Source organism: Elephas maximus, chromosome 16 (assembly GCF_024166365.1).
Source record: "Elephas maximus indicus isolate mEleMax1 chromosome 16, mEleMax1 primary haplotype, whole genome shotgun sequence".
Classification (NCBI taxonomy): domain Eukaryota; kingdom Metazoa; phylum Chordata; class Mammalia; order Proboscidea; family Elephantidae; genus Elephas; species Elephas maximus.
In genome coordinates, this window is record NC_064834.1 from 3,002,028 (window position 1) to 3,026,734 (window position 24,707).

Sequence of the window (24,707 nt, forward strand, 5' to 3'; positions counted from 1 at the left end):
ATGTTCTCCACTGCCCTGCTCCATCTGTGCTGTGTGCTTTGAATTTTTTTGTTGTTGTTGTTGTTGCTAATAATATATTATTTCTCATTTATTATTTTCTCTCCTGCTCTCTTTGCCCTTGTGGGTTTATATCATGGGGTTTCAGGAAGGAGGGGAGACAATTGAGTGTTCAAGCTGCCCTTTCTAACTGGAAGCCTCTGGTTTGTTTTCTAAGTTGCTGCTCTGGGCGTAAGTAGCCACAATTGTAAGCCAGGAATGCTGAATTTCAGGCGTCCAGAAGATCTCTAAAGCGTTGATGGCCGTGTGCCCGAGAGTGCTCCGCAGGACAGAATTATGCAGTTTTCGGTGGACTATCTCTCATTGCTTCACAGTAGAACAAGACAAAACACTGTGGATGGAAGTAGGGGCAAGGTCTGTGCACTGCTATTGCCATAGTGACGCTAAAGGGAGCTCTGAAAAGAGAAAAAGAAAGTAACTCCCTTCTCGTGGGCTCAGTCACATGCCCCCTCATCCAGCACTGCTGAATATAAGTGGACATCTTTCTGAATTTGCAGTAGGGAAAGGTTTTTAAAACAAGACATGGGAAGCACTAACTATAAAAAAAGAAAACCAAAACTATAAGAGATTGATAAAATTGGCTATATCAAAACTGAGAATCTATGTTCATCAAAATATACCTTAAAGAAAAAGAAAAGACACATTACAAACTTGGGGCAAACATTTGTAACACAGATAGCCTCCACAGGATTAGTGCCAAGAATGTATGAAGAATCCCTACAAGTTAATGAGAGACAGGCAAACAACCCGATAAAATTCAACGGGAAAAAGCAATGAACAGGAAAGGAAGCACAAATGAAGAAATGTTCAAAATCATTACTAAAGAAGGAAAATCAAATTAAGAGCAGGATGAGATTTTATACACATTTGATTCACAAAAATTAAGAAGTCTAACAACATAAAGTACTAAAAATTATATGAATCAAGAGGATTTCTTATCCATTCCCTGAAGGGGTATCATTTGGTATAATTCTATTCCTGGTTATACGTCCAAAAGAGTCTTACCCATAAACACCATCCAACATAAGAATGTTCATTGCCACATTATTTATAGTACAAAAACCGGGAAATAATCTAATGTCTTTCAATGAGCGAATGGATAAACAAAATGGCGTATCATACCATGGTGAAAATTAAAGTACAGCTTACACGAAATAATATGCCAGAAACACAGCAATATAATATTGACTTTAAAAAAACAAATCCCAGACCCACAGGGTCCCTGGACCATAGTTTGAGAGCCACTGATCTATGCCACACCCCTGCTTCCGAGACTCCAGTGGTTGGTATGACCACTTGGAATACACATTCGGCAGCAACAAGTGAACTTGAAGGCATGCATGCCTGGGACCCTAGCAATTCTGCTCCTTGGGGCACACCTTAGATGATAACTGGTGCACGTGTACACCAGAAAGTCACACACAAGAACGTGCATTGGAAATTATTGGCTTTCACACCTGGGAAGCAACCTGAATGCCCTTCAACAGGAGAACTGAAAGTTAAATTATGCTACATTTATACAACATTATACGATAGCTAGAAGTGTCAGTAAATAAGTCCCCAAAACAAAATTGAATGAAAAAAGCAAGTTGTGGAAGAAAATGATCAGTAGGAATCCATTTGGTTAAGTTAAAAGTACGCAAGACAAGGCTACGTATTATTTATGGATATACACATACATTGATGGACAGACACAAAATTGAACATAGTGTTTATCTACTGGAGGCAGAGAAGGAGATGAGGAAGGGAGGAGGCATAAGCGGTTTTAATTGTATCTGTGATGTTTTAGTTCATAAAATAATATTAAGTATATGTATCTGAGTTTGGAGCTCTGGTGGTTCAGTGGTTAAGAATTCAGTTGCTAACCAAAAGATTGGCAGTTCAAATCCACCAGCTGCTCCTTGGAAACCCTATGGGGCAGTTCTACTCTGTCCTATAGGGTCACTATGAGTTGAAGTTGGCTCGATGGCAATGGGTTTGGTTTCTTTGGTTTTATCTGAGTTTTAAAAATTCCCAGAATATTACGTACTGCAAGACGCTCGTTTAATTAAATTAAGAACAGCTAAAAATAACATACCTTTTAGGAACACACACACAAGCAAGGGAATGGAAAACGCAAGATTCAGGAAAACAGTTATTCGGTTAGGGGAGAAAAGGGGATGAAAGAGGGGAGGAATTAGTAAGCAGTTACGAGTTCCTCGCATTTGGGTAGTGGGCTTACTATCACATAATAAACAAAACAGTGACGAGCTTCTTGCACCAAGAAGTATGACTTACCCAAGTCTCAGCATCTGTGCTCCATCAGAAAATTAACATAGTTACCAAAGAAATAACAGAGAGCATGACAAAACCCAAAAGCTGGTTCATTGAAAACACTAATAAAACAGACAAACCTGGGGCCTTTTCATTAAGGTGAAAGAAATGAAACCACAAAGACAATCTTAGAAACACAAAGGAACATAATTACAGGTACAGTCAAGACTCAAACAATTATTTGAGAATAAGGTGAGCAAGTTTATGCCAATAAATATGAAAGTCTGGGTAAAAGGAATTTTTTTGTACAAAAATGTAACCTACTCTAAGTAACCAAGAAGAAATTGAAATCCAGAATAGATTCACGTCTAATTTTTTAAAAGTGAAATTAGTAGTTAAAACTTTTTCACAAACACAGACATTAAAACAAGTAGGTCGTTCCAAGTTTCCGAGGAGCCAACAGTCGTATGGAAATTGCTCCGAGTTGACAAAGCAGAAATTCTTCCCCAATTCAATATATGAGATGAGACCAGTGCAATCTTGCATCAAAAACCAAACACAAAAAGATATAAGAAAGGAAAATTGCACCCAAATTCATTTATGAACACAGATGCAAATATCCTACATAAAATAGTGGCAGATTGAATGTAACGGGACATAGGAAAAACGTGACAAAATAGGATTTATCACAGGGACACAGTCATGGTTTCACCCCAGATAACTCCATCACAGTAAAACCACAACCATCTCAACAGATGTATGCAGAGACTTTGATAACACTCAACACCCATTTATGATAACAGCTCTCAGTAAAATCAGAGAAGGAAATTTCCTTCGCCTGATAAAAGCCAGTTCTGAGACCCTAAATCAAACAGCACACGTAACAGTGAAACTGTAGAGTCGTTCCCTTTAAAACCAGGAGTAAGAATTCTCTACAAAGGGAAACCAAGACCTTTACAGATAAAACTATAGAACCAATGTCGTACAGATTTAGTTGCAACCGATACACAATTAAGAAATGTAATTTTTAAAAAGGTGTTATTCGCAATCGAAATAAAATCTACAGATACCTTTGAATAAATTTAACAAAGATGTGTTTGAGCCTTTATTGCTAAAGGTATAAACCTTTACCGAAGGCTATAAAAGAGGATCTACATAAATGGAGAGTATACCGTGTTTGGATAGATTATTCTACAGCATAAACATAGCAATTCTCACTAAATTAATCTATAAATTTCCTGCAATTCTAATTTAAGTCTTAGCAAGATTTTTTATAGAACCTGACTAGCTGATCTTAAAATTCCAATGGAAAAAAAAGAGTCAAGAACAGCCAAGTCAAATCTGAAGAAAGAAATTGTGGATTTTCTATTCTATACATCAAGATTTATCATAATGCTGTAGAAATTGAAACAGGATGTATTGGTGCTAGGTAGACAAATAGCACAGACACAGAAATATACACATATATATTCACTAGTGTATAAAGTCGGGAAAGGTGTGCATCAGGGTTACGTCCTTTCACGCTGCTTATTCAGCCTGTATGCTGAGCAAATAATCCGAGAAGCTGGACTATATGAAGAAGAACGGGGCATCAGGATTGGAGGAAGACTCATTAACAACCTGATATTATGCAGACGACACAACCTTGTTTGCTGAAAGAGAAGGGGACTTGAAGCACTTACTGATGAAGATCAAAGACCACAGCCTTCAGTATGGATTGCGCCTCAACATAAAACAAAAATCCGCACAACTGGACCAATGAGCAACATCATGATAAATGGAGAAAAGATTGAAGTTGTCAAGGATTTCATTTTACTTGGATCCACAATCAACAGCCATGGAAGCAGCAGTCAGGAAATCAAGATACATTGTGAAAATCTGCTGAAAAACATCTCTACAAAGTGTTGAAAACCAAAGATGTCACTCTGAGGACTAAGGTGCAGCTGACCCAAGCCATGGAGTTTTCAGTTGCCTCATATGCATGTGAAAGCTGGACAGTGAATAAGGAAGGCCGAAGAAGAGCTGACACCTTGGAGTTATGGTGCTGGAGACTGACGACTATACCATGGGCTGCCAAAAGAAAGAATGCAACTGTCTTGGAAGAAGTACAGCCAGAAAGCAACTTAGGAGCGAGGATGGCAAGACTTGGGGCATGTCGTCAGGAGGGAACCGTCCCTGGAGAAGGAAATAATGTTGGTAAAGTGCAGGGTCAGCAAAGGAGAGGAAGACCCTCAAAGAGATATATTGACACAGAGGCTGCAACAACGGGCCCAAGCATAGCAGCGATCACGAGGTTGGCACAGGACTGGGCAGCGTTTCGTTCTGTCGTGCGTAGGCTCGCTAAGCGTCAGAATGGAACTGACGGCACCTAACAACAACATGACAGTATTCTGCATATTTTTTAAAAATGTGCTAAATAATATTATATTTCATGTATGAATATATACATATATAGTCAAAGTGTCAACTTGAGAAGAGTAGTTACCTCTGGGGAGAGAGGAAGTGATAAGGGGACACCATTGTCGTTTGCTGCCATTGAGTCGGCCCCGAGGCACGGTGACCCCATGCACAATGAAACAAGATGCTCCCTGGTCCTGGGACATCCCCACCATCAGTTGTGGACCAGGCCGTCGTAATCCATAGGGTTTTCATTGGCAGAGTTTTCAGAAGTAGATCTCCAGGCCTTTCTTCCTAGTCCATCTTAGTCTGAAGGCCTGAAACTGTCCAACATCAGAGCAACAGATTGATGGGTGGTGGCTGCACTTGAGGTGCCTTGGCTGAGGACGGAAACAGGGTCTCCTACGTGGAAGGTGAGGATCCTACCACTGAACCACCAATGCCCCCACGTAAGGGATTAAAAAAGGGTAAGACTGGTTCATTCCTTTTGTCACTTTTTTTTTTTTTTAAGAAAAATAGTCTGAGACAAATTTTGCATAATCTTGATTTTGGGCAAAAGATACATGGGTGATCTGCCATAATTTAAAATAATAATTACAAATCCCTCCATTTATCTTTTTTGCCTTCAAGAAAGAGTATAAGCCAAATGATAGGTAACTGAAAACAAATAAGAATTTACTCAGAAATGGAGGGGATGCAGAGAAAAAGCACAACCCGTTTGGTGGTGGGTTTATGAAGGAGGGTGTAGCCCAGGGAATGAGGCTTGACTGGGGCAGGGCTAAAATCTCTGAGAGAAGAACCCTGTCAGCCGCAGGCTGGGAGCTGGGGTGCCAGGAGGAGCAGCAGCTGGAAATGGCCAGAACCCTCAGGAAGGCTTATTAAAAATATTGTCTTTCCACCTTGACATCCCAGAAACATTTCTGCTTCCAAACTGTACTTATCAAATGGAGAAGGGAAGCTTCTTTTTAATGTAAATTATAATTATTCTAAAAATGCGATAATTATAAAAGTATGACTAAAGGAAAAGAGTGTTAAACCCGCATTGTCCTGGTAGTAAAACCAGAACAGCTGTTTGCATTTTTCTCTCTTCCTTTCCCTCTTTATCCCTATAGAAACCCATTTTGCACGGTGTACAGTTTTGCATTCTGATTTCGTAACACTAAAGCAGTGTTTTCCAGGTTGTCCCACAGTTGCCAGGGTCTGCTCCCCCGTCCTCGCCAGGGTAGGTCGCCCGTTCCTGGGTCCCCAGGCATGGGGGGGTGCATGCCCTCCTTCTGTCCCCGGGTCTGTTGGTCCCACCGATGTGCCCCACATCAGTGACAGCACCTCTTCAAAGCGGCAATTTTCCCGCTTAACAGACATAAGGACTGTTTGTTTTCTGATTACTGACTAACAACACAGGAGATAAGGCAGGAATATGAAAGAAAGCAGCCGAAAAGGGGGCTTGTAGTTCACAACTGTTGGTCAGATGAGCTGCGAGGCTCCCATGAAGGGGAAGCCGTAGGGCCTCTTTGCCGGTTCACCACAGCCTTGTTTTCATTCCTCCACAGCCTTCTTTTCCTTCCTCTACAACCTTCTTTTCCTTCCACCATGGCCTTCTTTTCCTTCCGCCACAGCCCTCTCTTCCTTCCTCCACAGCCTTCTTTTCCTTTTTCAACAACCTTCTTTTCCGCTTTCCCTTGCACCCACCCTGGGCATTTGTATCCAAACAAAACTTCCGCCTAGTGGGTTTTTCCCAAACCGGAGAAAAACAAACTGAATCTCTGAGTTCCAAAAGTATGACTTTTTCCCCACCAGGCACGGGGGTTAAGCAAATGCCTGGTTTCCCTAATTTGCATCACTGTCCTCCAAATTAGAGTTACCCCGAGTTTAAGCCAGGGCTTCCAGAGAATGTGGGCCACGCCTCTCTGACTCTGGCCTGGGCATGGGGTCTGGACACAGACTGTGAGACCCAGGCCCTGATACCCGGTCTCCTAGTTTACATGGATTGTCCTGAAAAACAAAGTGAAGTTGTAGGCTTCCTTATGCAGTAATCCGAAGGCCACCCAAATCCAGTACACAGAAAGGACCAACTAGAACTGCCCCACAGCTTTTCCAAGGCGCGGCTGGTGGATTCCAACAGCCGACCTTTTGGTTAGCAGCTCAGCTCTTACCACTGCGCCATCAGGGCTCCTCAATTTGAAGGCAGAGGGTACCAAATTCGCTGTGAAGAAAAAATGATAAATGGTGGTGGCCAATATTAAGATACACGGCTTCTTCAAACAAGGTTCAAAGCTAAAGAGCCGCCCTTTCTCTGCCTCCAAGGGAACTACAACAAAGCAATTGAGAAATACTTTTGATAGGACGCTAGTGAGGTGCTGTAGTCGAATTTTACTGCGTCTTAAATCCAGAAATTAACCAAAGCGATAATCTCAGTTGAAGTGGTTCCAGTTTTTTTTTAATCTGAAATCCACAATACCTGTCGGGGAAACGAGCAAAACAAAAGGTTTTCTGATCTGAAACCCCAGTACACGTGAAGGAAACTGGAACAAAAGGTTTCGGGAAAGGGCTCCCTTCCACAGCCTCTCCTGCTTGAACCTCAAACGTGGCAGGTGGTGTGATCGTAGAACTAGGAAGAATTTCTCCGTTAGAATGGACTGAGACTACTTTCCTGTCACCCTTGGTATATAGTTCTTTAGATTCTTCCCCCTCCCTAATTTTCCTCCTATTTCTAGTGAAAGATATTTTTCCATTTTATTTTCAGGTTGCTTACTCAGCAAGATGTAATTGTTACTCTCCAGATAAGACAATTTCAAAATTCTCCAGCTATTTGAGGACTTGAGAATTAAAATATATTCACTAGACTGAAAATGTTAGAGTGTAATTTCCTTTTTTTTTTTTTTTTTGTCTCCAGATGTTTTCATTCATTTCTGACATTCGTGCCAGTGGGGATATAAAATGTACCCTGGGTGTGATTTGGTTGGCGAGAGGTTACTTCCCCTTCTCCCTTTTCACAAATGATGTTCCCAGCTGTTTCCCAGAAGACATTGAACGGGAAAACGAAACGTAACTTCTGAAAGAACAATTTGCCATTTGGGCCAGAAAGTAAGATTCAGATTTAAAAAAAAAAAAAAGTATGTTCCAAAATGACCTTGCCTGAATTAAATGTTTAACATTTGGAGGTAAATTAGCATCATTATATAAAGATTGGATCAAGTGGTAGACTGAGCATAAATGCTCAACTCTCCTTCCAAAAACACCCGAGACGACAGAAAAATAAAAAAAAAATACGTTGCTATTAGCTGCCATCAGGTTGGCCCCCAACTCATGGCAACTCCATGCAAAATGGAACAAAGTGCTGCCCAGTTCTTCATCATCCCTGTGATTGGTTGCAGATAGGACTACTGTGACCCACAGGGTTTTAATTGGCTGATTTTCAGAAGCAGATCGCCAGGCCTTTCTTCCTAGTTTGTCTTAGTCTGGAAAGTTCACTGAGGTGCATTGTCTGGGAATCAAACCCAGGTCTCCCCCACGGAAGGTGAGAATCCCACCACTGAACCACCACTGTCTCAAAATAAATATATATATATATAAGTGTTTGTATATAATTGTCTGATTTACATACATGCATTAGTGTTGGAAGACAAGAAAAGGAATACCATTGGTAAATCAGAAATTTTAGAGTTCCTGAAGACAGACACAGTGGGTTATATAATGTCAGAAACCACAGATGCAGCAGATGATGGTGGCCCAGGTGGGAGTACCTGGGAGGAGAGGTGTGCTAAGCAGCCGTTCCAGGAGCAACAGGTAATTGTGTTAAAATCAGCCAGAGATTGGGCCCTCTCACCCTCACCTTTGCAAAGCAGTGGCCCTTGCCCATCCCCACCACGGGCCCTTAGCTCAAGCACTTGGACAGAAAGGCTTTGCCATGACCCTAGTGGCTGGAAGCAGCTAGGAGAAACAGGAGCCCCCACACACTGAGACTGGCTTCTGGAGCTCCTTCCTCCTCAGCAGCTCAGCACAGCTTTCTCCACCTGCTGAAGGAGGCTACCAGGTTGTTTTCAACAACGGCTAGCAGTTTTACTTTCCCACCAGCCGTGTATGTGGGTTCTGGTTTCTCCCCATCTCTGCCAATGCTTATCATTTATTTTTTATTCCAGTTTTGGATTTTTTATTGGAAGCGTTTAGAAATACAATTGATGTTAGCATATGGATTTTGTATACTGCAAACTTGCTGGACTCGTTTACTAGTTCTAATAGTTTTACCTCTGGGTGTCGAAAACGGCTACATGCTTGGCTACCAGCCAAAAGGTTGGTGGTTTGAACCCACCCAGAAGCGCTTTGGAAGACAGGCCTTGTCCTGAGGAAGAGTCTTACAGACTACTCCACACGATTTGTGTCTTTCCACAACGTCTTTATTAAATGGTTTGTTTTTAGATTTTGCATTAATGTCATCAATTCATTAAGCACAAACACACATTAGCAGGTTCTTGGCTTTCCCCAATGCCAGAGATCTCAGATCACCAAAGTCGGGGGGAGGGGGGACGGGAAATGAAAGAGACAGGACAAGCTTAAGGCAAGCGAGGACAGCAATTCGATGGTGCAGTTTGATGATGCCGTTCGATGGCTGGCAATGATCTCCAGTCTCAATGGTTAGCGATGGTCTCTGAATCACGTGTAGCTTCCTGCGGGCTTGTGAGCCTGGTATTAGGAGGGTCCATGAGTAACCCTCGTGACCACTCTGTTCAACGTCTCTTGAACTTAGGAGTAGCCCGGGATGAGCTGCCACTGCCCACTGCTTCCTAAGTTCTCAGCATATGATCAAGAGCCAGATAGTAGGAAGGTCTACGAGTAAGTCTGGGACCAGCTGCCGCTGCTCGCTGCTCCCTAGTTCTCAACATACGACCAAGAGCAACATGAATTTAGGAGTAGCCCAGGAAGAGCTGCGGCTGCCCACTGCTTCCTAAGTTCTCAACGTATGACGGAGTGGCTCTGGGAGGCCCCGGGCACTGTCGTCTCCTTCTGTTGCTTCTTTTATACTTGTTGGAGCTCTTTGAGCTCATCTGGTTGATATTGATAAAGTCCAAGGACGTTATGTGGGTTTCTTCTTGATAAAGTCTGTCAGTCTCTCTGGTTGTCCTGATATGACTATCTTCCTCAGTCCAGCCCACAATGTCCTTTTATCTCTTGAGCCTGCTCTCCACACTTGTCCAGACATGTCCCAACATGTCTCTTGAGCCTGCTCTCTACAGGCCTGGAGATCTTTTCCCGAAAGGTCACAGCCTTGAAAACCCTATGGAGCAATTCTACTCTGCACACACGGGGTCACCATAAGTCAGAATCAACTTGACAGCAACAAACAACAACAATTTTTAACTGTTTCCTTTGGATTTCCTATTTACAACAACATATCTCCAAATAGAGATAGTTTTACTTCTTTCCTATCTGCACACTTTTGCTTATATTCTCACCCAATTGCCTAGGCTAGAACCTCCAATACAATGTTCAAGAGAAGTGGTGAGAGTAGACATCTTTCTCTTGTGCCTGATCTTAGGAAGAAAGCATTCAGTCTTTCACCATGAAGTATAATATTAGCTATGAGTTTTGTGTGGATGCCTTTCATCACAATGAGCAAGTTCTGTTCTACTCCTACCATGTTGAATGGTATTATGAAGGGGTGTTGAATTTTGTCAAATGCTTCTTGTCTATTGAGTTGACCACGTGGTTTTTGGCCCTTATCCTACTGGCACGGTATATTACATTGACTTCTGTTCAGATGTTAGACCAACCATTTCTGAGTGAAATCCAATTTGTCACGGAGTATAATCCTTTATACATGTTGCTGGATTTAGTTTGCTAGTATTTATTGGGTATTTTTGTGTTTATGTTCACAAAGAATATTGGTCTACACTATTCTTTTCCTTTGATGCCTTTGTCTGATTTTGGTATTAGGGTCTCATAGAATGAATTGACCCCTGTTCCCTTGTCTCTCTTTTTTTTTTTTGAATAATTTGTAAAGAATTGGCATTACTACGATTCTTTTTCTTTTTAAGCGTTTGAAACAGTCACCAGTGAGGGCATCTGGGCTTGAGCTTTTGTTTTTGGGCAATTCCTTTTTTCACTATTACTAATTTAATCTCTTATTGTGAATATAATCAGATTTCCTATTCTCCAGTAAGTTTGGGTAGTTTGTGTTGTTCCAGGAACTTATCCGTTTCATCTAGATTATCTAATTTGTTAGTATACATTTATTCATAATGTGTTCTTATATTCCTTTTTATTTCTGTAAGGTCTGTAGTAATGTTCCCTCTTTCATTCCTGATTTTAGTAATATGAATCTTCTTTTTATTTTTGTTCAGTCTAGCTAAAGTTTTTTCAATTTTGTTATCTTTTCAAGGAACCAACTTTTGACTTCATTGATTTCCTCTACTGTTTTTCTAGTCTCTATTTCATTAGTTTATGCTCTAATCATTATTTCCTATCTTCTACTTGCTTTGGGTTTAGTTTGGTATTGTTTTCCAGTGTCCTAAGGTGAAAAGTTAGGTTATTGATTTGAGATCTTCTTTTTTAAATGTAGGTATTTACAGCTATAAATTTTCTGCTAAATACTGCTTTAGCTGCATTTCATATGCTTCAGTATGCTATGTCTCCATTTTCATGGATCTCAAAATATTTTCTAATTTCTCTAATTTCCCTGTGATTTCTTCCTTGATCTATTAGTTATATAGGAGTGTGTTGTTTCATTTCTACATAGTTGTTTATTTCCCACATTTCTTTTTGTTATTAATTTCTAATTTCATTTTATTGTGGTCAAAGAACATACTTTGTATTATTTTATTCTTTAAAATTATTGTGGCCTATTTTATGACCTGGTGGGATAAATGATTTGTGATTGACTACTAATCTAAAGGTTGGGAGTTTGAACCCCCCCGCCCCCAATAGCTTCGTGAAGAAAAGTCTACCAATCTGCTTCTGTAAAGATTACAGCTAAGAAACCCTATGGAGCAGTTCTACTCTGTAACACATAGGCGGCTGTAAGTCAGAATCAATGCGATGGGAATGGGTTTGGTTTTTAACAGTCTATTCTGGAGACCTTTTTATGTGCATGTGTGCTACTGTAACAACAACAAAAATGCCACAAGTGCGTGGCTTTAAAGGACATAAATTTATTTTCTCACAGTTCTGGAGGCTGTAAGTCCAAATCAGGGTCTCAGCTGTGTCGATTTCTTCTGTGGTTCTCTCTAGTTTCTGGCGAGTGCCATAATCCTTGGCATTCTTTGCTGCCTATAGGTGCATCTGCCTGTCATCACATGGCACATCTTTTTATAAGACATCACTCAGTAGAAATTAAACTTCGTACCCACCCTACTCCAGTATGACATCATTAATATAACAAAAGAAAAACCCCTATTTCTAAACAAGGTCATATTTACAGGTAAAGGGGTTAGGACTTCCACATTTAAGTCTTTTGGGGACACAATTTAATCCATAATAATGCACTTGAGAAGATGTGTATTCTGCTGCTGTTGGGAGAATTGTTCTATATGTATCTGTTAGGTCTAGTTTGTTTATAGTGTTGTTCAAGACTTCTATTTCATTGTTGATCTTTTACCTGGTTGTTCTATTCATTATTAAAAGTGGATTATTGAAGTCTCCAACTAATATTATTTAATAGTAGTTCATCAGTTCTTCAATTCTGTAAGTTTTTGCTTCATAAATTTTGGGATTCTGGAGTTAGGTGTATATGTGTTTAGAATTGTTAAGTCTTCCCGATGGTCAACTCTTTTATCATCATGAAACATCTCTCTTTATCTCTAATAGCTTTTTGTTTTAAAGTCTATATTGTGTTTGCGTGATATATCTTTTTTCCCATCGTTTACTTTCAACCTATTTGTATCTTTGAATCTGACACTCTCTGCCTTTTAATTGTATTGTTTAATCCGTTCACCTTTATTGTTATTGTTGATATAGTTGGACTTAAAAACCACCCACTGCCATTGAGTCGATTGCAACTCATAGCGACCCTATAGTGGCCCTATAATTGGACTTATATCTGCCACTTTACTTTTGTTTTCTATGTCTCATGTCTTTTCTTCTATTCCTCCTTTATTGCTTTCTTTTGCATTAAGTACTTTTTATTGAAACATTTTTATTCCCTTAATAATTTTTTCACTATATGTATATATATGTATATATATCTCGCTTATGATTAATTAATTAATTAATTAATTTTGGTAAAAATATACGCAACAAACCTATTCCCATTCCACAGTTTCTACACATAATAATCAGTGACATTTGTTAATTTTTCACATTGTGTCGACATTCTCACTATTTCTGTTCTAGTTGTTTCACTTCAGTTTACTTAACCTCCCTGCCTCCCAACCTTCTCTCTGTGCTTTAAAATAGCTGTAGTCTTACATATATATTAAGTAACACAACACTCAAGGGTGACAATCTTTACTCTTTGAGCTAAAATGTTACTAATTTTAAAGAGGACTTCAGGGAATAGTTTCAACTCCAGGTTTGAAGAACAGCTCATGGCCATAGTTTCAGGGACTCCTTCAGACTCAGTAGGTCCAGTAAGTTTGGATTCTTTAAGAGTTAGAGTTCTATTCCGTATTTTTCTCCCTTTACCAAGAGTTCTCTATTATATTCTTGATCAGAACATTCAGTAGTGGTAGCTGGGTACCATCTAGTTCTTCTAGCCTCAAGGTGGAAGAGGCAGTGGTTCATATAGACAATTAGTCCTATAGTCCAGTTCCTCCTCTGATGCATGAGTTTCCTTCTCTTTTGTTCCAGATGAATAAAGACCAATAGCTGCATCTTAGATGCCCACTCATAAGCTTTTAAGTCCCCAGAAAACACCATACTGGGAGGTCGAACTATATTATGCCCATTGACTGGAGTGTCCCCACAAGACCATGGCCCTAAGCCTCCCAAACCAAGAGAAGTAACATGAGGAGATTGGTTATATCTAATTAGTATCAGCATCTGTAACCCCCCTCTTTTTAGTGGTTGTTGTTATTCTTGAAAAACTGTATACAACCTAGCATTTGCCCATTCATCCCTTTTCCTTAGGTACAGATTACTGACATTAGTTACATCAGTCATGCTGTGCAAATTTCACCCATATTCAGTGCCGTCCTTCCCATTTCTATAAAGAAAAAGCGACTACTACCTAAGGAATACCTCTCCCCCCTCCCCAATTATATGCTTTTTTTAAACTGTGCTTTAGATGAAGGTTTACAGAGCAAATTAGTTTCTTATTAAATAATTAATACACACACAGTTTTGTGATATTAGTTGCCAACCCCGTGCCATGTCAACTCTCTCCTCTTCTTGACCTTGGGGTCCCCATTATCAGCTTCCCTGTCCCCTCCTGCCTTCTCATACTTGCCCCTGGGTTCGTGTGCCCATTTAGTCTCATTTTGTTTTGTGGGACTGTCTAATCTTTGGTTGAAGGGTAAACCTCAGGAGTGACTTCATTACTGAGCTAAAAGGGTATCCGGGTGCCATACTCTTGGGGTTTCTCCAGTCTCCATCAGACCAATAAATCTGGTCTTTTTTTCTGGGTTAGAATTTTTTTCTACATTTATCTCCAGCTCTGTCCAGCACCCTCTATTGTGATCCCTGTCAGAGCAGTCGGTGGTGGTAGCTGGACACCATCTTGTTGTGCTGGACTCAATCTGGTGGAGGCTGTAGTAGTTGTGGTCCATTAGTCCTTTGGACTTATCTTTTCAGTGTGTCTTTGATTTTCCTCATTCTCCCTTGCTCTAGACGGGTGAGAACAGTGGAATATCTGAGATGGCTGCTGACAAGCTTCTAAGACCCCAGATGCTACTCACCAAAGTAGGATGTAGAACATTTTCTTTATAAATTCTGTTATGCCAGTTGAGCTAGATATTCCCCAAGACCATGGTCCCCAGCCCTCAGCCCAGTAATTCAGTCCCTCAGGGAGCTTGGATGAGTCTATGGAGCTTCGTTGACCTTGCCTTGGTCAAGTTGTGCTGGCTTATTTCCTGCTGTTTTTGTATTTTTAGTTATGATTTGGTTCCTATTTATGCCATAGATTAGGGCCTCTAGCATTGACCCTATGTTTATTTCCATGATCTTTATAGATTTTGGTTTTATATTTAGGTCTTTGATCCATTTGGAATTAGTTTTTGTGTATGGTGTGAGGAATGAGTTCTCTTTCATTTTTTTGCAACTCAACATCCAGTTTGGCCAGCGCCATTTGTTAAAAAAGGTGTCTTTTCCCCAATTAATGAAATTTGGGCATTTGCGAAAGGTCAGGTGACCATAGATGGATGGTTTTACATCGTGGTTCTTGATTATGTTCCATTGATCAATGTTTCTGTCGTTGTACCAGTACCAGCCTGTTTTGACAACCGTAGCTGTATAGTAGGTTCTGAAGTCAGGTAGTCGGAGGCCTCCTACTTTGTTCTTTTTCTTCAATAATGCCTTACTTATCCAGATCCTCTTTCCTTTCCATATAAAGTTGATGATTAGTTTTTCCATCTCATTGAAGAATGCTGTAGGTATTTGGATTGGGTTGGATTGTATTTGTAGATTTCTTTGGGTAAAATTGAAATTTTCACAGTGTTGAGTCTACCTACACATGAGCATAATTTGTTTTTCCATTCATGTAGCTCTCTTTTGGTTTCTTGCAATAGTGTTTTGTAGTTTTCTTTGTGTAAGTCTTTTATGTCCATGGTTAGAGTTATTCCTGAGTATCGTATTTTTTTAGGGGCTATTATAAGTGGTATTGTTTTCCTGATTTCCTTTTTGTAGTTCTCACTATTGGCGTATAGGAATCCAACTGATTTTTGTATGTTTATTTTATATCCTGTCACTCTGCTGACTCTTTCTATTAGTTTCAGTAGTTTTACCAGGGAGCCTTTAGAGTTCTGTATGTATAGTATCATATCTTCTATGAATAGAGATAGTTTTATTTCCTCCTTACCAATTTGGTTGCCGTTTATTTCTTTTTCTTGCCTTATTGGTCTAGCTAGGACTTCCAGCACAATGTTAAACAGGAGTGGTGATAAAGGGCATCATTGTCTTTTTCTGTTCTTAGGGGGAATGCTTTCAGCTTCTCTCCATTGAAAGTGATGGTGCCTGTTTGTTTTGTATAGATGCCCTTTATCATGCTGAGGAATTTCCCTTCTATTCCTGTTTTATAGAGAATTTTTATTGAGAATGAGTGTAGGGCTTTGTCGAATGCCTTTTCTGCATCTATTGATTTATGTGGTGGATTATGTTGATTGATTTTCTAATGTTGAACCATTCTTGCACACCTGGCATGAATTCCACTTGGTCATGGTGTATTATTTTTATGATATGATACTGAATTCTATTGGGTAGAATTTTGTTGAGAATTTCTGCATCTATATTCATGAGAGATATTGATCTGTACTTTTCTCTTTTCTGTGGTGTCTTTGCCTTGTCTTGGTATCAGGGTTATGCTGGCTTCATAGAATGAATTTGGAAGTATCCCTACTTTTTCTGCGTTCTGAAATAGTTTGAGTAGTACTGTGTGAGTTCTTCCCTGAATGTTTGGTAGAATTCTCTGGTGAAGCCATCTGGGCCAGGGCATTTTTTTGTTGGAAGTTTTTTTAATTACCTTTTCAATCTCTTCTCTTGTTATGGTTCTGTTCAGATTTTCTACCTCTCTATGTGTTAGTTTAGGTAGGTAGCATGTTTCTAGAAATTTGTCCTTTTCCTCTAGGTTTTCAATTTTTTGGAGTATAGTTTTTTATAATACTCTGTTATGATCCTTTTTATTTCATTTGAGTTTGTTGTACTGTCCCCCATTTCATTTCTTATTTGGGTTATTTGCTTTCTCTTCTGTTTTTCTTTTGTCACTTTGACAAGAGTTTATCGGGTTTTTTTTATCCTTTCAAAGAACCAACTTTTGGTTTTATTGATTCTATTGTTTTTCTATTCTCTATTTCATTTATTTCTGCTCTGATATTTATTATTTCCTTTCATTTGGTGGCTATGGGCTTCTTTTGCTGTTCACTCCCTAATTGTTTGAGTTATAAAGCTAACATTTTGATTTTATCACTTTTCTTTTTTGATGTGTACATCTATTGCTATAAATTGACCCCTGAGTACTGCCTTTGCTGTGTCCCAAAGGTTTTGGTATGATATGTTTTCATTCTCATTTGATTCTAAGAATTTTTTTTATTCCATCTTTGATTTCTTCCATTACCCAGTGGTTTTTAAGCAAGATGTTATTCAGTTTCCATGTTTTTTTATATTTTTTTTCCTTGCTCTTCTTGTTATTAATTTCTACTTTTATGGTGTTGCAATCAGAGGAGATGCTTTGTATTATCTCAATGTTTTGGATTTTGTTGGGGTCTGTTTTGTGCCCAAAGATGCAGTCTACTCTGCAGAATGTTCCATGTGTATTAGAAAAGAATGTATATTTGCTGCTGTTGGGTGGGGTGTTCCATATATGCCTATAGGGTCAAGTTTGTTGATCATGGCCTTTAGATCTTCTGTATCTTTGTTGAGTTTCTTTCTAGATGTTCTGCCCTTTACTGAGAGTGCTGTGTTGAAGTCTCCTATTATCGTGGAACTGTTTGTATCTCTTTTCAGTGCTATTAGAGTTTGTGTTATGTATTTTGGAGACCTGTCATGGATGCATAGATATTTATTATGATTATGACATTATTCGGAAACCCTGGTGGCATAGTGGTTAAGTATGGTGAATACTCCGTTTGATTCTTATATAATGTCCATCCTTGTCTTTTATGATGGATTTTGCCTTAAAGTCTATTTTATCTGAGATTAGTATCTCCACTCCTGCTCTTTTTTATTTGCTGTTTGCTTGATATGTTTTTTCCATCCTTTGAATTTTAATATATTTATGTGTTTGGTTCTAAGGTATGTCTCTTGTAGACATCATATTGATGGTTCATGTTTTTTTATCCAATTTGTCATTCTCTGTCTTTTTACTGGTGTATTTAAGCCATTTATGTTCAGTGTGATTATCAATAGGTGTGAGTTTATTGCTGTCATTTTGTAGTACTTTTTTTGTGGTGCTGGCGTTTTCTTTGTTCTGCTTCCTCTCCCATTCTGAGTTCCTGTTGTTTGTGGAATTTCTTTTCATTAGTTGGTGTAGGTTTTGAGTTTACTGAGACTTTGTGTTTTTCTTCTTTATTTTAGTGAGTTAGGTTCATTAACTCTCTTTGTGGTTACTTTGAAATTTACCCCTATCTTCCTAAGTTTGAACGAGGTTTTATTACTTACTATCACCTTGATTTTATCTCCATTTGATCACTCTATATGTACACCATTTACTCCCCTTTTATTGTTCTGATGTTGTTGTCATTTACGGATTGACATCTCTGGTTCCCTGATGTAAATCTTTTAGTTTTTTTTAATCCTTGAATGTTCATTACCTAGGACGGTATCTGGCTGATGCTGTCCTGTGTCCTAGATTCAGGTTGTTGTCTGATGTTGAAGTTTCTATATACGAAGGACTCCCTTTAATAAATCTCATAAATTTGTTTTGGTTTTTACATATTCCCTTAATTTCACCATCATATTTGAGTAAGAGTATTGCAGGGTATCTTTTTCTTGGCTGGGAATGTTTTTCTTTCAAGTTTTGTATGTCATCCCACTGCCTTTTTTCCTGCATGGTTTCTGCCTAGTAATCAGAGTTTAGTCTTATTGTTTCCCCTTTGTATGTGAATTTTCATTTATCTCAAGCTGCTTTCCAAATTCTTTCTTTGTTTTTGGCGAGTGTAATTATGATATATCTTGATGACTTTCTTTTGGGGGTCTATCCTATATGAGGTTTGTTGAGCCTCTTGGATGGTCAGCTTTTCATCGCTCTTGAGATTAGGGAAGTTTTCTGTCAGCAAATCTTTAATGATCCTCTCTGTGTTTTCAATTTCACCTCTGTTCTGGAACTTTGATCACATGCATATTTTTGCTCTTGATTGTATCACACATAGTCCTTAGGTTTTTTTCCCCAAAACCAACAGCCAACATCATTGTAAATGGAGACTGAAAGCATTCCTCCTGAGAATAGGAACTAGAGAAGGATACCCTTTATCACCACTCTTATTCAATAACAGGTTGGAAGTCCTAGCTAGAGCAATTAGGCAAAAAAAAAAGAAAAGAAAAGAAAAGAAATAAAGAGCACCCAAATTGGCATGGGAGAGGTAAAACTATTCCTATTTGCAGACAATATGATCTTATACAATAAAACTGCAAGGAATCCAATGACAACTACTGGAACTAATAGAAGATTTGAGAAAAGTAGCAGGATACAAGATTAACATACAAAAATCAGTTGTATTCCTCTACACCAACAAAGAGAACTACGAAAAGGAAATTAGCAAATCAATACAATTTACAGTAGCCCCAAGAAGATAAAATATTTAGGAACAACTCTAACCAGGGACATAAAAGACCTATACAAAGAAAACTACAAAACACTTCTGCAAGGAACCAAAAGAGACCCACATAAGTGGAAAAGCATACAGTGCTCCTAAGTAGGAAGACTCAACATTGTGAAAATACCAATACTACCCAAAGCAATCTACTGATACAATACAATCCTGATCGAAATTCCAACGGCACTCTCTATGAGATGGAGAAATAAATCACCAACTTTGTATGAAAAGGCAAGAGGCCCCAGATAAGTAAAGCATTATTGAAGAAGAAGAAGAACAAAGTGGGAGGCCTCACACTACCCGATCTTAGAATCTACTATACGGCCACGGTAGTCAAAACGGCCTGGTACTGGTACAACAACAGACACATAGACCAACGGGACAGAATTGAGAACTCAGACATAAATCCACTCATCAATGAGCAGCTGGTATTTGACAAAGGGCCAAAGCCCACTAAAAGGGGAAAAGATATTCTCTTTAACAAATGATGATGGCATAACTGGACATTCATGAAACAGGACCCATATCTCACACCATACACAAAAACTAATTCAAAATGGATCAAAGACCTAAATAAAATTTTAAAATTATGAAGATTATGGAAGAAAAAATAGGGACAATTCTAGGGGCCCTAAACATGGCATAAATAGTATACAAACCATAACTAACAATGCACAAACACCAGAAGATAAACTAGATAACTGGGAATGCCTAAAAACTGAACACTTATGCTCATCAAAAGCCTTCACCAAAAGAGTAAAAAGAGAGCCGACAAACTGGAAAAAGTTTTGGTTATGACATATCTGATAAGAGTCTAATCTCTAAAATCTATAAAACACTTCAACTCCTCAATAACAAAAAGACAAATAATTGAATTGAAAAATGGGCAAAGAACATGAACGGACATTTCAACAAAGAAGATATTCAGGCAGCCAGCCTGAAAAAAAGGATATCCTCATGATCATTAGCCATTAGAGAAAAGCAAGTCAAAACCACAATGAGATACCACCTCACCCAGCAATACTGGCACTAGTCCAAAAAAATTCAAAATAACAAATGTTGGAGAGTTCTCAGGGAGATTCAAACTCTTATGCACTACTAGTGGGAATGTAAAATGGTACAACCACATTGGCAAATGATATGACGCTTCCTTAAAAAGTTAGAAATAGAAATCCGACTCCTAGGAATATACCCTAGAGAAATAAGAACTGTCACACAAATAGACATGTGCATACCCAGGTTCACTGCAGCACTATTCAGCATAGCAAAAAGATGGAAACAGCCTAAATGCCCACCAATGGGTGAATAGTTATACAAATTATGGTACATACACAATGGAATACTATGCAATGATAAAGAACAATGATGAATCTGTAGAACAGATTCACAACATGGATAAATCTGGAGGGCATTACATTCAATGAAATAAGTCAATCACAAAAGGACAAATATTGTATGAGACCACTATTATAAGAACTCAAGAAAAGGTTTACATACAGAAAATACAAATTCTCTGATGGTTAAGAAGGTGGGGAGGTAAGGGAAGGGAAAATCACTAATTAGATGGTAGACAAATGTCAACTTTGTGAAGGGAAAGACAACACAATATAGGGGAGGTCAGCATGGCTTGACCAAAGCAAAGGCATAAAAGTTTCCTAGACACATCCAAACACCTGGAGGGACTGAGTTGCTGGGGGTGGGGCTGGAGACCACATTCTTGGGGTCATCTAGGTCAACTGAAATAACGTAGTTCATTCTATAGCCCACTTTGGTGAGTAGCATCTGGGGTCTTAAAAGTGTGAGAGTGGCCATCTAAGATACATCTACTGGTCCCATCCTGTCCTGGGTACAGGAGAATGATGAAAACCAAAGACACAAGACATATATTAGCCCAAAGGACTAAAGGACCACATAAGCCAGAGCTTCCACCAGCCTGACCCCGGAAGAACTAGATGGCATCTTGCTACCACCACTGACTGCTCTGGCAGGGATCGCAACAGAAAGTCCCAGACAGAGTGAGGGAAAAATGTAGAACGAAATTCAAATTCACAGGAGAAGGCCAAACTTACTGATCTGACAGAGACTGGAGGAACTCCGAGTCTATGTCCCCTGGACACTCTGCTAATCCAGAACTCCTAACTCACCCCCAAAGCCCACTCTTCAGACAAAGATAACACAGGGCTACAAGACAAACAATAACACATCTGAGGAAGGTGCTTATTAGTTCAATCAAATATACAAGACCTATGGGCAACTCCTGCCCAAAAGCAAGACAAGAAGGCAGGAAGGGACAGGAACTGGATGAATGTACACAGTCAACTCGGGGTGGAAAAGAGGACTATGCTGCCATTGTAGGGATTGCAACCAATATCACAAAATAATATCTGTATAAATTTTTGAATGAGAAATGAACTTGAGCTATAAACTTTCACCTAAAGCACAATAATTTTTTTTTTTTTTAAATGACTCTGGGCTGTTAATAAATCTCAAAAATCTGTCATTTTCCCCCAGTCTTTCTCACCATGCACATCAGGGACTTAGCGCTCTTTCTGAAATGTGCTTTGTGATCAGTAAATGTTAATTATTGTCACTCTTATTATTGTTGTTAGCTGCCCTCTAGTCAGCCCCCAACTCACGGTGACCCCACACACAATGGGATTGGACCCTTGTGACCCATAGGGTTTTCACTGGCTGATTTTCAGAAGAATATTGCCTTCCCTTTTTCCCCAGTCCATTTCAGTCAGGAAGCTCCACGGAAATCTGTTCAGTTTCATAGAAACATGCAAGCCTCCACCGACAGATGGGTGGTAGCTGTGCAGAAGGTACGCCGGCCAGGAATTGAACCACGTCTCCCACATGCAAGGTGAGAATTGTACCCTTGAACCATCACTGCCCCACAGCACCATCTTTACCAAACAATTAAACAGGACATCACCAGTAATGGCACAAACAGGCATCATGTGCCTCTTGATATGATGCAATGAGGAGGACACAGCACCTCTTCACGGGATTCCTATCGAGAGTGTACCACCTGAATCTAATCATGAGGAAACAAGACAAACCCAAATTGAGGATTGTCTACAAAGTAACTGACCTGTCATCTTCAAAAAGGTCAGGGTCACGAAAGTCATGGAAATGTTGAGGGACTGATCTAGCCTGAAGGAGACTAAAGAGACCTGACAACCACATACAATGAGTGGTCCTGGATAGGATGGGAAGGGACAGAGGGAGAGAGGGAGGGAGAAAGGGAAGGAGCGAACAAACAGCCATAAAGTATATTAAACATCTTAAACACACAAATTACCTAAATTGACCAAAGAAGAAGTAGAAAATCTCAACAGACCAATAGCAAGAGAAGAGATTGAATCAATAATCAAAAACCTCCTAAGAAAAGTCCGGGATCAGATGGCATCACTGGGGAAGTCTACCAAACATTTAAAGAACAACTAACATCAATATTTTTCCAAATTCTTCCTAAAAAAATAGAAGAGGAGGGAAGACGTTCTAACTCATTCTATAAGTCCAACATTACCCTGTTACCAAAGCCACATAAAGACACCGTAAGATAAGAAAACTACAGATGCTTATGAATACATATGTAAAAATCCTCAACAAAATACTGGCAAATGAAATCCAACAGCATATTGCATCTCACCATAACCAAGTGGGATTTATCCCAAGAATATAAGGTTGGTTCAACATAAGAACATCGACCAATGTAATACTCCACAATAATAGAATAAAGAAAAAGTACCACATGATCATTGATGCAGAAAAGGCATTTGACAAAATCCAACATCCTTTCATGATAAAGTACTCATTATCAGACGGAGCAGAAGGGGAATTCCGCAACACAATAAAAGGCATTAATGAAAAACCCACAGCGACTACATCATACTCAATGGTGAGACTGAAAGCTTTCCCCCCCAAGATCAGGAACAACACAAGGAGCACTGCTCTCACTTCTGCTAATCGCATTGCACTGAAAGTTCTAGCCAGAGTAATTAGGCAAGAAAAAGAAGAAAAGAGCCTCTAAATAAAAAAGGAAGAGGTAAAACTATCTCTATGCACAGATGACATGATCCTAGATACGGAAAATCTCAAAGATTCCACAAGAAAGTTACTAGAGTTAATTTAAAAAATCAGCAAATTTTCAGGGAGCAAGATCAGCACAGAAAAATCAGTTGTGTTTCTATATACTAGAAATGAGCCATTAGAGAAGAAAATTAAGAAAACAATTATCTAAAAAAGACCAAAATATCTAGGAACATGTTTAACCAGAAGACGAAAGACTTGTACACTGAAAACTATAAACCGTTGTTGGAAGAAATTAAAGAAGGCCTAAATAATGGAAAGACATCTGTGTTAAAGGGTTGGAAGACTTAATATTGTTAAGAAAGTCAATACTACCCAAAAGGGCCTACAGATTCTCACAATCTTTATCAAAATTCCAATATCATTTTTTGCAGAAATGGAAAAGCCAATGCTCAAATTTATGTGGAATTTCAAGCTATAGTAATCAGAATAGTATGATACTGGTATAAAGATAGACATATAGGCCAATGGAATAGAATTGACAGCCCAAAAATAAACCCATATCTATGACCAATTGCTTTTTGACAAGGGTGCCAAGTCCACTCAATGGGGAAATAAGAGTCTTGTCAAGAAATACTGCTAGGACAATTGGATTTTCACATGTAAAAGAGTAAATAAAGGTGGACTCATAACTCACACCATATACAAAAATTAACTCAAAATAAATCAATGCCCTAAATATAAGAATTAAAACCACAAAATTTTCAGAAGAAAACTTAGGAGCAAGGCTTCAGAAACTTGTATTTGGAAACAGATTTTTAGATACGATATCAAAAGGATTAACAACAAAAAACCAAATAGATATATTGGACTTCATCAAAACCAAAAAATTCTCCTGTACATCAAAAGATATTACCAAGAAAGTGAAAAAACGACCTACAGAATTGGAGAAAATATTTGGAAACCATATATCTGATAAGGGTTTAATAACAAGATTATGTAAAAACTTCTACAACTCAACAACAAAAAAGACAAATAATCCAATTAATAAATAGCCAAAGGACTTGAATAGACACTTCTACAAAGAAGACATGCAAATAACCAACAAGCACGTGAAAAAAAGGTGTTCATTATTATTAGGCATTAGGAAAATGCAAGTCAAAACCACAATGAGATACCACTTCACACCCACTATGGTGGCTATTAGGTAAAATGAAAAATAGCAAGTGTTGTTGAAGATGTGAAGAAATTGGACCCCTCATCTATTGCTCATGGGGGTGTGAAATAGTACAATGCTGTGGAAAACAGTTCGGCAGTTCCCCAAAAAGTTAAACATAGAATTACCATTTGATCTAGCAATTTCACTCCTAGATAGGTACTCAAAAAAATTGAAAGCAGGGACTCAGACACGTGTGTACCATGGTTCCTTACAGTCTTATTCACAAGAGCCAAAAAGTGAAAACTATTCATGTGTCTATCAACAGATGAATGGATAAATAAAATGTGGCATATACAATGGAATATTATTCAGCCATAAAAAGGAATAAAGTTTTCATACATGCTAAGACATGG